General features: G+C 49.0%; 1 protein-coding gene across 9 annotated transcripts in view; it reads right to left on the bottom strand.

The window, feature by feature from the left end:
* Nucleotides 1-15,058, bottom strand: part of FGD3 (FYVE, RhoGEF and PH domain containing 3) — a 161,040-nt gene that overhangs the window by 90,664 nt on the left and 55,318 nt on the right. Inside the window, exon 1 of one of the 9 annotated variants that reach the window (XM_032164544.2) lies at nucleotides 2,342-3,933. The exons of 7 other annotated variants lie outside the window; for them this stretch is intronic. The gene's annotated coding sequence lies outside the window, so the exon portion shown is untranslated. Of the gene's footprint in view, nucleotides 1-2,026; nucleotides 2,129-2,341; nucleotides 3,934-15,058 lie in introns of those variants that run through there. One more of the 9 variants, XM_032164546.2, reaches the window with a different exon arrangement.

Here is a 15,058-nt window from a genome sequence, read left to right as displayed (position 1 = left end):
GAACAGATGAAGGGAGGAGAAAAAGAAAAAAAAAAGAGGAAGGAAAGAAGGGAGGGGGGAAGGAAGGGTTGAAAAGAAGGGGGTAGGAGGAAAAGGAGAAAACAGAGAAGAGAAAGGGAGTTGATGAATTAGCTGGTTGGTTAGTTGGTCAGCTGTTGGTTGGTTGGTTGGTTAGTTGAGCCTCTGCTGGAGGGCACAGGGCTTCTTGGCCAGCAGGACAGGGAGAGCTCCTCAGAGGGTTGTGGTGGGAGAAGGGAGCCCCACCCCTCACTGGCACACTCGAACAGGGGTGCTGTGGAGGAAGCCTGAGTCTCCCCTGTCCTTCCTGGCACATTTCTGCACACACGAGCACCTCGCCTCTTCTTGGACCACACAGATACACTCACGGCCAAGAGCCGCTGCCTGGTGGCCCTGGGCAACCTGAGACTGCAGAGCTATGGCTACCACCCAAACCCATCCTGTCCCTGAGGGTGGGACCCTCAAGCAGGGATGCTGGATATCCCTGGTTGGGATGTCCTGGAGAATGAGGACACCCCAAGACTGAACTGACGCTGCAGGACTGAGTCAGCACTGTTGCTCATGAGCTTGGGAAGGGACACGCAGGGATGATGGGGAAATGGGCCCACATCTCCCCATAGCCAGAGTGGACGGATACCCTGCTGCAGACTGGCAGGCGCTTGTCAGACACTGTCATGGATGACAGGCTTCCGTACAGGTCACACACAGCAAAAATGCAGTCCTCAGCTCTTTCACCCAACAGCGAGCCACCAGTGGGTGACACATAACACCATTAATAATGGAGAAACTGAGGCACTGGTCCACGGGATGAGGCCAGATTTCCTTCCACACTGCTCCCCTTTCCAGGCACCAGTCCCTCAGCACATGTGCTCCATGGTGACAGGAGGATGTATCCTGCTCTGACCTCCCCCAGATCATGTGTGACCCCCTCTCTGGGGTGTCCAGAGAAAATCCAGTACGACGACGGGCTTGGAGAAGCCCGCAGTCCCCTAGAAGCCCAACTAAAGGCCCAAGGGATGAGCTGTCATAACCCTCATTTTGCAGATAAGGAAACTGAGGCCTCCAGTCCCAGCCCAACCTCTGCCCAGTGAGTCCTGAGGTTTGAGGATGAGGAGGGGCACTTGGGACACAGCCCAATCCCAGAACAGATGATGTGAGCCGCTAACTCTCAGCGAATGAGCTGGGACCCTGGGCACAACACAGAGAAGGTGTTGTGTCCAAAGCCAGCTGGCCTTCAGCTGACCACCCCCTGCCCCAACACAAGGGCCTGGGAAGAAGAGCCATGGGCAGCGGCCAGAAAGCAGCCAGGTTTCCCTGCTGCTGAGAAATGTTTAACCTTTCTGCACAATATGAAAAAGAGGGTCAACCTCACTGGGGCTGGAGTTTGCTGTCATCCTAATAGTTCACAACATTAAATCCTGTGCACACACATACAAAGATGCAACACACACACAAGCACTCATTGTTTACACTTCAAACTGATTTTAGGCAATGATACCTGTATTTCCCAGCCATCCCAGAAAATGACAACATTCTAACTGCCCTAATTCACAGACACAGAGCATAGGAAACATGCAGTCAAAGAGCTGGGACAACCTGGATCCCCAAGGACCAGAGGCACGAACTACAAAAAGGGGCATGGCCAGCCTTGCGGCCTCTTTCCGCCCATGTCTATCTGAAGAACTGGAGGTCTTAATAAACCTCAAACTTCTGCCTAGCAGCGCCAAAGCACCCGCTTTCACCCTGGTTTTATATTCTCCCTTACAAGAGGTGACACTTAGGGGAAATGCTGAGTGGCAAGAGTAAAGTAACAAAAAGAAAAGACAATCCCAGCATCCGACATGGGGTCTCCGTTGCCATGGCAATCGCCCAGGCAATGACATGTGTTCTTTTTTTCAAGCAGGCTATTTTCCTTTCCCATCCATTTGAAAAGAAATGGGAAGAATGGGGAAGGGTGGAGAAGTCCAGAAACAAAACAGGTCTCATCACAGTCCAGCCCAGCACTTACCATTCAGTAGGTATCCTGGAGAATCCTGTTCCAGAGCCAGGGGCCCCAGGACCCACTGCGAGGACTGCCAAGGTGGTCTTCTTTAGCTCAGTCTCCACTGGGCTGTGCTCAGGAGCGGGCAGAAAGCTGATTAAAACCCCTCTTCAAACTATACACCAGGCAGTCACCTCCTCATTCTGCAGAAGGGTCCCGTCAGCTGACCCCCTGCAGAAGTCCTGCTCAGCCCCGGACACTCAGAAAAATGAGCCCACACAGGATCTCAAAGCCACCTGAAACAAGCGAAAATCTCCACCTTTTCCAATGTAACCTACTCACCGCCTTCCTCTGGGGACGAAAATCATTTACAAAGCAAACAGGAAAGCCGGAGGCTCCCCCAGCTCCGCACAGGCAAACTCGACGCTTGCCGGAGCCGCTTCCAGAGGAGCCCCAGGGAGGTCGCTCACAGTGGGCAGCAGGAGGCTGGCGTCTCCTTGGGGACCTGGAGGGCCGGGCTGTGCTTCCCGCGCCAATCAGCCCAGGACTGAAGCCCCTGGGGTTCTAAGGAGCGGTCCCGCCTCCCCGGCCCGCCCCGAAGGTCCGCGGCACCCACAGGCAGCCGCCCCGTCTCCTCCTCTCCCCGCAGCTGCAGGGACGCTCTGAGCCCTGACAAAGCCGCCTGCGGAGAGCCAGCGGGAGGGCTAGGGGCGCCGGCCCGGGTGCACAGGCCGCTCTCCATGACAACAAGGGCTGGGAGCTGCGGGCGGAGCGGGTCCCTCAGGCCAAGGGGGAAATACTGTTTATTTTTCCTGACACCTCTACCCGGAGCTATTACCTCTGCCAGATTTTCTAGAGGGTCCTGGGGCAGCAGGAACTTTCTTTGCTCCTTCACCACAACGAAACCCCTTTTCAGGTGTGAGCACTTTCTTCGAGGCTTAGAGAGGGTAGGGTGGGAAATAGGCACTTGCTTAAAGAGGTCTTGGTGCAGAGGCTGTGCGTGCATGTGCGTGCGTGTGTGTGTGTGCTGTGCATACTTGTGTGTGTGTGTGTGTGTGCAGGGTGTGGCATGTATATGTGGTGTGTGTGTGTGTGTGTGTGGCAGGCTGTGTATGGTGTATCTGATGTATGCTTTGTGTAATGCGCTTTGTGGTGTGTGTTGTGTTGTATGTGTTGTATGTGGGATGTGACGTGTGTATGGCATGTTTTGTGGTTTTTGTGTGGTGTGGTATGTGTTGTGTTGTGTATGTAGCATGTGTGTTGTGTGTGTGATATGGGGGTGTGTGTGCAATGCGTAGCATGTGATGTATGCATGGTGAGTGTATGGTTTATGTGGTGCGTGTTGTGTTGTGGTATGTGTTGGGAATAGGCCCCCAAATCGGGCTATAAACTGGCCCCAAGACTGGCCATAAACAAAATCTCTGCCGCACTGTGATGTTCATGATGGCCATGATGCCCATGCTGAAGGTTGTGGGTTTACCGGAATGAGGGCAAGGAACACCTGGCCCACCCAGGGCAGAAAACTGCTTAAAGGCATTCTTAAACCACAAACAACAGCATGAGCAATCTGTGCCTTAAGGACATGCTCCTGCTGCAGATAACTATCCATTCCTTTATTTCCTATAAGGAATACTTTTAGTTAATCTATAATCTATAGAAACAATGCTTATCACTGGCTTGCTGTCAGTAAATATGTGGGTAAATCTCTGTTCAAGGCTTTCAGCTCTGAAGGCTGTGAGACCCCTGATTTCCCACTCCACACTTTATATTTCTGTGTGTGTGTCTTTAATTCCTCTAGCGCTGCTGGGTTAGGGTCTCATGGACAGAGCTGGTCTCAGCAGTATGTGTATGACGTTCAAATCACTTGAACCCAGGAGGCAGAGGTTGCAGTGAGCCGAGATTGCACCACACCGCACTCCATCCAGCCTGGGTGACAGAGAGATTCTGCCTAAAAAAAAAAAAAAAAAAAAAAAAAGCAATGAAGAGAAAACATTTTGAAGGAAAAGGATGTCCCTAAGTGCCAAAACCGAAGTCCGAGCCTCGGCCCACACCTCAAATGAGGGGCCTTGTTACCCTCGGCTGTAAAGTGGACATCTTTTACATCTAGCCGGGCCTCCTTCGGCATTGCCAGAGAATTCCACGGGACACAAATGCACACATGGCCCAGCTCCCGCTCATTGCTCTGTTCATGCCAGCTGGTACCATTCTACTACTCCAGTATTTACATGTGCTTTTTATTTTTTAATCAGACTCTACCACGCCTGTTATTTTAGGTGTGTTTTTCTCACCCTGCAACATATTGCAACATTTTTGCTTTTAATAAATGTTCTCCTATGGCCATGGGATTCTTCCCACCCAGTCCTTCCTAGGTCCCAGCCAGTTCTTTGCTGGTGCTTCTCTACTCTCTGCCCTTGCAGTCCCTGACAGGAGGTAGACATGGGTGGAAATCAGCAATCGAGCGCTTTTTCCCTTCTCCGACGGGCACCTCTCTCTCACTGAGCCCTGAGTCACAGAACCCACTCTGCCCAGATAGTCTCAAGGCACCATGAACAATGGCTCATTTTTACACTCCCATATGCCTGTCTTACAGAGGGATGGAGAAATTCCCGCAAACCCAGGACACCACATACCACCCAGAGCATGTGGACCCAAGACCCTCCAGACCCTTTGTTCTTTTTTTTTATTATTATTATTCTTGAGATGGAGTCTCACTCTGACGCCCAGGCTGGAGTGCAGTGGCACGATCTTGGCTCACTGCCATCTCTGCCTCCTGGGTTCAAATGATTCTCCTGCCTCAGCCTTCAGAGTAGTTGGGATTATAGGCGTAAGCCACCACACCCGGCCTAGACCCCTTGTTCTTACAAGGGGAGCACAGGTCTGTCAAGCTGAGGACCTCCTGTGGGTCTGCATTTCTGGTTTGTTCTTGGGACTCGTGTTGGGCAAGAACCAGCAGTGTGGCAGGCAGCCTGCACCCCAGTCCCACAGGGTCAGCCTCTCAGGACTGCCAGTTGGTCACTACGTGCCCACATGGTAGGTGACTTCCCACGCGGTGTCTGGACCAAAAGGCAATGCCCGGGGATAGCTCTCAGGACCCAGGTAATCCTGTGCTTCTCATCCCTTCCCGTGGAGACAGCTTTGGGTTCCTCAGTCTAGCTGTCCTGATCTGGCCTTCGCTGTGCCGGGAAAAATCCCACAAATAGAAACATATACTCGTGGTCTAGGAAAAATGCCGTAGTCTCACTAAATGGTTTTTTGCTCCTGAAGAGCTGATGCACAAAATACCATGTGGCTGTTAAAATAATCAGGAGTGTTATGTGGCAACATGGGAGAACACTGCAAACAATGAAAACAGAATCATAAAAGCTGCAATTACCACCTGGTCAAAACTATTTCTGCACGTGTGGAGGGGACAGAGCGCGTGGTGGGACTCTGTGTAAATATTCTTCTTGTTTTCTTTTGTTGTGATGAGAAATGTATAATAGGCCGGGTGTAGTGGCTCACGCCTGTAATCCCAACACTTTGGGAGGCCGAGGCAGGCAGATCATGTGGTCAGGAAATCGAGACCATCCTGACTAACACGGTGAAACCCCGTCTCTACTAAAATACAAAAAATTAGCTGGGCGTGGTGGCAGGCGCCTGTAGTCTCAGCTACTCAGGAGGCTGAGGCAGGAGAATGGCGTGATCCCGGGAGGCAGAGCTGGCAGTGAGCCGAGATTGTGCCACTGCACTCCAGCCTGGGCGACAGAACAAGACTCTGTCTCAAAATAAATAAATAAAGTAATACATAATAAACTAAAACCAGGAAAAAAAAAAGGGGATTTCCTTTGTTTTCTAAGTATCCATTATGTTCCAGGTACTTTCCCTAGGCAGTTTCATTTAATTATCCAAATCCGGGTCTTTTCACCCAAAACTTACACACCTCTCAGAGAACGGCTGTTTCATGACTCCTAAAACACGAAAGAGAGTGAGAGCTGCAACGTGTCCAGGGTCAGCCCCAAGTCCTGCCCCACAAGGTGGTCCCCGGCCTGCCCCGGAAAGTGTCGGCCACGTGTTACCATGGAACTCAGCCCTAAATGGCCTGAGCCCATGGCAACTTTTGTGTTCAAAAGCCTCAGCAAGGCCAGGCGTGGTGGTTTATGACTGTAATCCCAGCACTTTGGGAGGCCGAGGCGGGCAAATCACTTGAGGTCAGGAGCTCAAGCCCAGCCTGGCCAACATGGTGAAACTCTGTCTCTACTAAAAATACAAAAATTAACCCGGTGTGGTGGCTCACACCTGTAATCCCAGCTACTAGGGAGGCTGAGGCAGGATAATCACTTGAACCTAGGAGACAGAGGTTGCAGTGGGCTGAGATCGCGCCATTGCACTCCAGCCTGGGCAACAGAGTGAAACTCCATCTCAAAAAAAAAAAAAAAAAAAAAAAAGCCTCAGCAAAGATGTCTTCACTTGAGGTTTGAGCAATGTGGATTTCCCCCAGAAAAATGCAGAAACACTTCAATTCCAAGCTTTATTTGTTGGGTTTTTAAATATCCAAGTGGCTGCCCACGCCAATAAGATAGTCCTCCTTTGCTACCTAGGAGCGCAAAGGTGCCAGTGCCTCATCCCAGAGGGCTGGACACGCTCTCCTTTCTTTGCCGCTTTCAGCCATAAGCTTGTGACATTTCACAGGAGAAGCATCAACTGCAGCTTCCTGTCGCCCCAGCGGACGGTCTCACACCCGCTCCTGCTAGCCTCCACCCTCCGGTCTGATTCTGGAGAAGGAACAGGTGGTGGCACCAACTCTTTCCAAACTGCTGAGCCAGGAACAAGCTTCAGCATCTGGGCACGCGGCCACAGGGCACTGTCTGTGTCAGACCTGCCAGGGCCCAGCAGCCTAGGAATGGCAGCATCCCTCCGAGAGCCTACCCAGACATATAACACACTGTGCCATGTTATATGTTATATGACATATAACACACCAATCAGTGGCCTGAGGTGAAAGCCCATCACAAAACAGAATTTGCTTTCTGTAGCAACTGGTCAAAAGGAAGGAGTGAAGTATTACATATTAAATTGGAATTAAATAAGAAGTCTTTACGAAATAACTGCATATCCATCTGTATATGGAATATATGATGAATACATGGTTCTAAATACTTTGTACGTGCCAGGCCCTCACACAAGGATATCATTTGCTCCTGGGTGGTCCATCATTAATTCTGTTCCACAGATGAGGAAACTGAGACTCAGAGGAGGGCATGGCTCAGCCAAGGCCCCACAGCTGGCCATCGGGGGCACCCCACAGCAGCCCCTCTATTCCGGTCATGGAGACTGCCTGTCCCACTTGGCTCATCTCCGTCAGCATGTGTAAAATTCTTTGGGAACAGCAGTTCTGGGTGAGGGTGGGCAGTGAGTGTCCCTGGACACGGGAGCTCCAAGATTCTCCTTCCTGGACTCCTGGGCTCTCTGACCTCAGTGCCAGCCCTGGTAGGCTCTGGAGCTGAATCGGTGGAGCCCTGTCAGCCCCTGGGGACACCAGGGTCCCTGAAAGAGAATGCTCTTCCCCAGGTGGCCTCAAGAAGCACCCCGATACCTAGTCCAGGTTGCCCCTCCTGCCCTCTGGACTGCATCTGGAGGGGATGGCAGTTTTAATTTTCAGTGGTGATGGCTCTTGGAACACAGCACTCAGACCTGAGGATGCTGGCAGGACAGAGTGCTGGTGGCCGCCACAGCCGGGTAAAGGGACACCAGGGAGGATAGACCTGCCAGGCATCCAGAATGTGGGAAAGATGCTTTACTAACACCTGCGTTGCTCCAGAAACTCCCTCAGGGGGACCTCACTTGCAAAATGATGAAATGATGTCTCCTTGCCACCAGGGCCCTCCCTGTCAGGGCCTCACTGCCTCCCTACTCCGTCCTTGCAGCTCCACTTTCCAGCTCCACCCAAGGCTCCAGCACTCCGGATGATGCATCCCAGATCCCCAATCCTATCATTACCAGCTGTGCAAACCCACGGGACCTAAACACAGGGAAACACACAGTGTTTCCACCCGGCTGAGGCAGGCTGCCTGCCCACAGCTGTTGGTCTGTGTACAGGCCCATGGCAGAATGATGGTAAGGGCAGCATCGGCCTGTCAACATTCTGGGAATATGGTGTTTAAGACCAGTGCCAACTCAGCCTTGGTAAACGGCATGTTACAAAACCTCAACTTAGACACTTTTTCCACTTGGCATCAGGGGACCCAGAAGCCCAGTCAAGTCCCCGGCCTGGTGTCCTCTTAGCTTTGACATCTGGACTTTGTGGGAGAGAAGACACCAGGCCCCAAGCCATGAGAGCAGCTGACAAGGTTCTCTCCTTAACCAGACTCTACTCAGGCTCCACTGAACTCTCTTTCAACCAAGCCCTGATTTGGGGGTTTCTATGTTTGTCTCTGCATTGTCTATTTTTTTTTTTTTTTTTTTGAGATGGCGTTTCCCTCTGTCGCCCAGACTGGAACGCAGTGGTGCGATCTCGGCTCACTGCAACCTCCACCTCCAGGGTTCCTGCAATTCTCCTGCCTCAGCCTCCCAAGTAGCTGGGATTACAGGCACCTGCCACCATGCCTGGCTAATTTTTGTATTTTTAGTAGAGAGGGGGTTTCACCATGTTGGCCAGGCTGGTCTCGAACTCCTGATCTCAGGTGATCCGCCCGCCTCAGCCTCCCAAAGTGCTGGGATTACAGGCGTGAGCCACCGCACCTGGCCTCCATTGTCCAATTTTAGCAAGGATCCTACTAAGTCAATTAGCTAGAATACCCCATCCTCAGTCATCAGGTCACCTTCACTAACTGGCCAGACTCCCCATCCCCTTCCACACCCTGGGTGCTGTCTGGTCGCGGTGGCCAGCTTTCAGCAACAATCCTGTTAGGTGGCTTGAGCCAGAATCGCCCTTCCCCCTGCTGTTTTCCCTCCGTCATTCTCCATCCGGCAGCTCCCAACCTGCTCTTGGCTCTCAATCCCCAGTTGTCTGTGCTGTGTGTTGTCTCTGCTGTGTTTGGAACTGAGCCAAATACCTCTCTCCCACTACAAGACCCTGTACCTATCTCGATGGGCCTGAATAAAGTTGGCCTTATGGGGTTTTAACAAGCACCAGGAATATTTTTTCTTTAACACAGCTGATCCCAACATCCTCCAGCTGTCTGCTCCACCTCTGCAGCCCAACACTGCCTTAACCCAGAGTGGATCTCCACAACCACCCCCTCTTTGACCCTGGGGACAACCTGGACCTCACCCCTCCTTGTCTTGGGGGATGCTCTGATGTTCACCTTCAGGTACTGGCCAGAGTGAAGGTCCCCACCACAGTTCCCTGTGCTGTGCAAACTCCACGCTCCAACCCTCTCCCAAGAGTCTGGTGTGCATGCTGGCGTCAACCCTACAGTAGCTCTTCAAGGGGCTGTTGCCATTGCCCCTGCATCTTAGGGAGACCCCAGGCTTGGCCAAGGACACAGTGGAGGGTGATGGTGGTGACAGCGCACTGGACCACTGGATCTGGCAATGTGCTACGTCTTGGGCCTGGAAGACCTCAAGTGTCCTGCCCTGCACATTCATTTAGCAAAAGCTCAAGTTCCATCCAAGAGGGAATTGGGGCCCAGAAAAACCTCCAGGTTCCCCACACTGTGTGGTGGGTCAGGTCCAGGTCCCTCTGCCACCCTCACTGAGGGGGTGCCACTGCTACTCTTGCTTAGTGGGCTTCCTTCAACCAACCAGCCTGGTTGGGGCTTGGTTGGGGCTTCCTTCTTCTGCAACCCAGCAGCTTCCATTAGCAAGACACCAGGTAGACATATCATTGCTGCACCAGGGCCACACAGGACCCTGCACACAGGAGAGCTCAGACAACTGACAAAATTTAAATGGGCTCTGCTCATCAGAGCAGCCAAACAATGACACCCTATAACAGTGAGCATGCCTTGTGCTCAGGGCTTGGTCCCTAAGCACCAATTTCCAGTAATGGAAATCAGGGTTCTCAGGGGAAGTGACTCACTCCAGGGCTGGGGCAGAGAACATAGAAGACGAGCCTGGAGCATCTTGTATTCCAGAAAGTGAAGAGGTACTAAGAGAAAGAAGGAAAGGAGGGAAGGGAGGGAGGAAGGGAGGGAGAAAGAAAAGGAGGGAGGGAGGGACGGAGGGAGGAAGGAAGGAAGGAAGGAAGGAGAAAAGAAGGAAGGAAAGAAGGAAGGGAGGGAGGAGAAAAGGAAGGAAGGAAGCAGAAAAGAAGGAAGGAAAGAAGGAAGGGAGGGAGGAGAAAAGGAAGGAAGGAAGGAAGGAAGGAAGGAAGGAAGGAAGGAAGGAAGGAAGGAAGGAAGGAAGGAATTTGTCCAAACAGGACCCAACCTGAAGGAGCTCCTAATTGCCAAGGATGGAATAATTTGAGCAACGAAATAAAGGATGATATTAGATTTTAACCCACAGAATAGAATATCCATTATGCTGATATTAGTAATGGCAAAAATCAATAAACAAATGGAGAAGAGATGATGCTTCTTCACAGAATTCCAACGAAGAAATGAAGATAGAAACATTGCCGACAGGCAAACACCAGAAATAAAGACTGCAGACACAATCCCACAGTAGAGGCAAAAATTAGTGGGTGAAAGTTTGGGGGGAATGGAATGTACATAGTCTCTCCCAAGATACTGAACTACAACAAGAAAGATGGTAACTATAAAGTGGAGAAATTTCATCAAAGTGTACAGTGGAGAAATTTCATCAACTTAACCCAGTGGTCAAGGTTCACATGGTGTGTATCAGACACACAGACATTCTGGGCCTCTCAGTAGGATGCACCAAGAAGGGCATATTGTTTCCGTGGTATTCAGACCAAGACCATCCTGGCTAACACGGTGAAACCCTGTCTCTACTTAAAAATACAAAAAAAATTAGCCGGGCGTGGTGGCGGGCACCTGTAGACCCAGCTACTCGGGAGGCTGAGGCAGAGGAAGGGCATGAACCTGGGAGGTGGAGCTTGCAGTGAGACGAGATCGCGCCACTGCACTCCAGCCTGGGCGACAGAGCCAGACTCTGTCTCAAAAAAAAAAAAAAATATGCATACACATAAACGTAGAGTGTGGACTGATAGACAATAGAGAGTTGGAAGCATGAGAGAGTGGGAGGGAGTGGATGATGAGAAATTACTTAACGAGTACAATGTACTTTATACAGGTGATGGATACCCTAAAATCCCTGACTTAATCACTATGCAATCTATGCACGTAACAAAATTGCACTAGTACCCTACAAATTCATACAAATATAAATAAAGAATGCTAGAGATGAGTGAGCAAGAGGAAGAAGGGGAAAGAGGGACAGACGAAGGGGAATGCTAGAGATGAGTGAGCAAGAGGAAGAAGGGGAAAGGGGGACAGACAAAACATCATGTTTTTGTCTCATTTTGGTGGTTGGGTTGCTGCCTGGAGATAAAGTTGACAGGAATGTTATCTTCTGACTGTCCCCATTAGGTGCAATCCCACAGGCAAGTGGGATTGCCAAAGAAGAGTCCTGCTCCTGACGCCCAAACAGAGATGAGCCTCTCACTCTCCTTTCCTGAAAAGTCTCTTCTCCATGGCTTGGACAAACTGTTACTGCTTCTCTAGAGGGAGACCCCATACAAGAAAAAAAAGGAATAACTTCCCTCCAGTCCTCCTCCTTATCATGAGGCAATAATCAGAATGGAATCTCAACATTCATGGGGTAAAATGTAAAATCAGATTCTGAAAGTTTGCATATTGGAAGTTTGCATATTGACAGCATTCGAGATATTTGTTTATTAACGTCAACACAATTCTGAGGACTCTTTTGGAAAGTGGATTTTGAGGGTGATCCACCAAGGTGGGAGGAACATTATTTTACCTTAGGCTGAATTTCTCCACATGGGTAGATTTAACAGAGATTATGCATTCAGAGTATTGTTTTGTGCATCTGAATGTGATTCTACTAGTTTACTGAATTGGACAATAAATTACCCAATAGAGTTTTAGATGATGCAAAAGAAGTTTAGATGCCATAAAGCTCTTGACATCTTGCACAGGAAGAAACTCTAAGACTTGGAGACATAAGAATGCTGGACTGTGCATCACGTATGCCCCATCCACACACTGTGTCCCTTAAGAGTACTGGGAAGATTCAGCCTGCACCAGGAGTGGTCCCCAATCTTTTTGGCACCTGGGACAGTTTTCATGGAAGACAGTTTTTCCACAGATGGGGAGGGGATGAGGAGGATGGTTTCAGGGTGAAGTTTTTCCACCTCAGATCATCAGGCAATAAGTTAGATTTTCATAAGGAGCACGCAACATAGATCCCTCCCGTGCATAGTTCGCAATAGGGTTTGTGGTCCTATGAGACTCTAATGCTGCTGCTGACCTGACAGGAGGTGGAGCTCAGGCAGTAAAGCTGCCTCACCTGCGCTCAACTCCTGCTGTGCTGCCTGCTTCCTAACAGGCCATCAACCAGGCCTGGTGCCTGGGGGCTGGGGACAGCTGCTCACCAGGATTGAGAAACATATCGATATGAGAAGCAGCAGTTCTTTTAAATGAGTTTTACCTGCTCGTCTAAGAAATTAAATATGTTACACAAGAAGACAAATGAGGGTTGTACAATGACCATGGGTTTTATTTTCTCTGTTCAGTGATTTTTTAATTTCACTAGTGGCCTCTGCATACAGTAAAATTACTCCCTCAATTATCTGATTTTGATTTAGATTATGGTCCCTAAACAATTAAGAAATTTAGAAAGTGCCCCATGTTAATACCATAGAACACAATCACTATTGAAAATAAGCACTGATTGTGACACTGCACTCCAGTGTGGGCAACAGAGCGAAACTGTCTCAAAACAAAAAACAAAACAAAACAAACAAACAAACAAAAAGAAAGAAAAAGAGAAAATAAGCATTTGCCAGAAAAATATGGCATCTTGAAACTTTTTATCTTAACTCTGTAGATACACATATTTTTCCATTTTATCTGATACTTATAAGAACCAGTTTATAAAGCAAATTTAGGAAGTTACGTTTACTTTGCCGTTTAAAAAAATCTATATTCTTCCATGAGCTAAAATATCATTTTGCATTTTTATTTCTCAATGGGGAAAATCTCCAGATTTTCACACCACAAAGAGCCATCTTTTACCCAAAATGTACCCCCCAAATTTAATCAATCAGAGAGTTTGCCTTGATTTGGAATACAGAGTTATTAAAATACACTTCTCTCATTTTTCTCTTACTGAGTACTATTACGCTTATCTATATCTTGATTAAAAGTCTAAATACAGGCCAGGTGCAGTGGCTCATGCCTGTAATCCCAGCACTTTGGGAGGCTGAGGTGGGTGGATCACCATGTCAGGAGATCGAGACCATCCTGGCTAACACGGTGAAACCCCGTCTCTACTAAAAATACAAAAAATTAGTCGGGCGTGGTGGCGGGCACCTGTAGTCCTGCTACTCGGGAGGCTGAGGCAGGAGAATGGTGGGAACCTGGGAGGCGGCGCTTGCAGTGAGCCGAGATCACGCCACTGCATTCCAGCCTGGGTGGCAAAGGGAGACTCCGTCTCAAAAAAAAAAAGTCTAAATATAAATTGTTCTTTAAAGATTTTTGGCTGAGCACCATAACTCATGCCTGTAATCCAAAGGCTGTGGGAGATTGAAGTGGGAGGATCACTTCCAAGAGTTCCAGACCAGCCTATGCAACAAAGTGAGTCTCCTATCTCTACAAAAAGTAAAATACAGATTTGTTGAGGCACACCTGTAGTCTTAGCTGCTCGGGAAGCTGAGGCAGGGGGATCCCTTGAGCCCAGGAGTTTGAGGGTGACTGAGCTGGGATTCCACCACTGCACTCCAATCTGGGCGACAGAGTGAGACACTGTCTCCTAATAAATAAATAAATAGAAACATTTCAAGATTTTTTATGGCTAGGTATTGTGGCTCACACCTGTAATCTTAGCACTTTAGGAGACCAAGGCAGGCAGATTGCTTGAGCCCAGGAGTTTAAGATCAGCCTGGGCAACATGGAAGGATCCCATCTTAAAAAAATAAAATTAAAAAAATAAGTTTTTATGACCACTCATTGTTGGCATGATATAAATTCACGTTTGTTCTTTAGCTTATAATTCAGCAGGAATGATTAGAATTTTCCTTTCAGTCATCCAAAAGCTTTTGAGATAGAATGTTTTTAAAAATAAGAATACTGCGGCCAGGCGCGGTGGCTCACGCCTGTAATCCCAGCACTTTGGGAGGCCGAGGTGGGCGGATCACGAGGTCAGGAGATCGGGGCCATCCTGGCTAACACGGTAAAACCCCGTCTCTACTTAAAAATACAAAAAAATTAGGGGGGCGTGGTGGCAGGCGCCTGTAGTCCCAGCTACTCGGGAGGCTGAGGCAGGAGAACGGCCTGAACCCCAGAGGCAGAGCTTGCAGTGAGCCGAGACTGCGCCACTGCACTCAGCCTGGGCAACAGAGAGTCTCCATTTCAAAAAATAAACAAATAAATAAGAAAACTGATTACATTTTTATTAATAAATTTGTATTAATTTGTTTTGCATAGTTATATGGATTTCATTTTTCCTTATCAGAACGTAATATTTGTCTTTAAATTAAATGTCATATAACTTAATTCAGTGATTTTTTTCACTTAAAAATATCCTTTTTCAACATGAAAACCATAAGATTCTGTCCCTTCAAGACTAATTCAGTTAACCTACATAATATATTTCTGAAAGATAATAAGTATAATTAGTGACTTGGCTCTCTTTTCAAACACTGTGAAGTTTTAAGATGTCTTTTTTTTTTTTTTTTTTTTTGAGATGGAGTCTCCTCTGTCACCCAGGCTGGAGTGTGGTGGCACGATCTTGGCTCACTGCAAGCTCCGCTTTCCGGGTTCATGCCATTCTCCTGCCTCAGCCTCCTGAGAAGCTGGGACTACAGGCACCCGCCACCACGGCCAGCTAATTTTGTTTTTGTATTTTTAGTAGAGACAGGGTTTTACCGTGTTAGCCAGGATGGTCTTGATTTCCTGACCTCATGATCCGCCCACCTCGGCCTCCCAAAGTGCT

Source organism: Hylobates moloch, unplaced genomic scaffold (assembly GCF_009828535.3).
Source record: "Hylobates moloch isolate HMO894 unplaced genomic scaffold, HMol_V3 SCAFFOLD_10, whole genome shotgun sequence".
Taxonomy (NCBI): domain Eukaryota; kingdom Metazoa; phylum Chordata; class Mammalia; order Primates; family Hylobatidae; genus Hylobates; species Hylobates moloch.
Note: the sequence above shows the minus strand (reverse complement) of the source record. Positions and strands in the feature narration are given on the sequence as shown.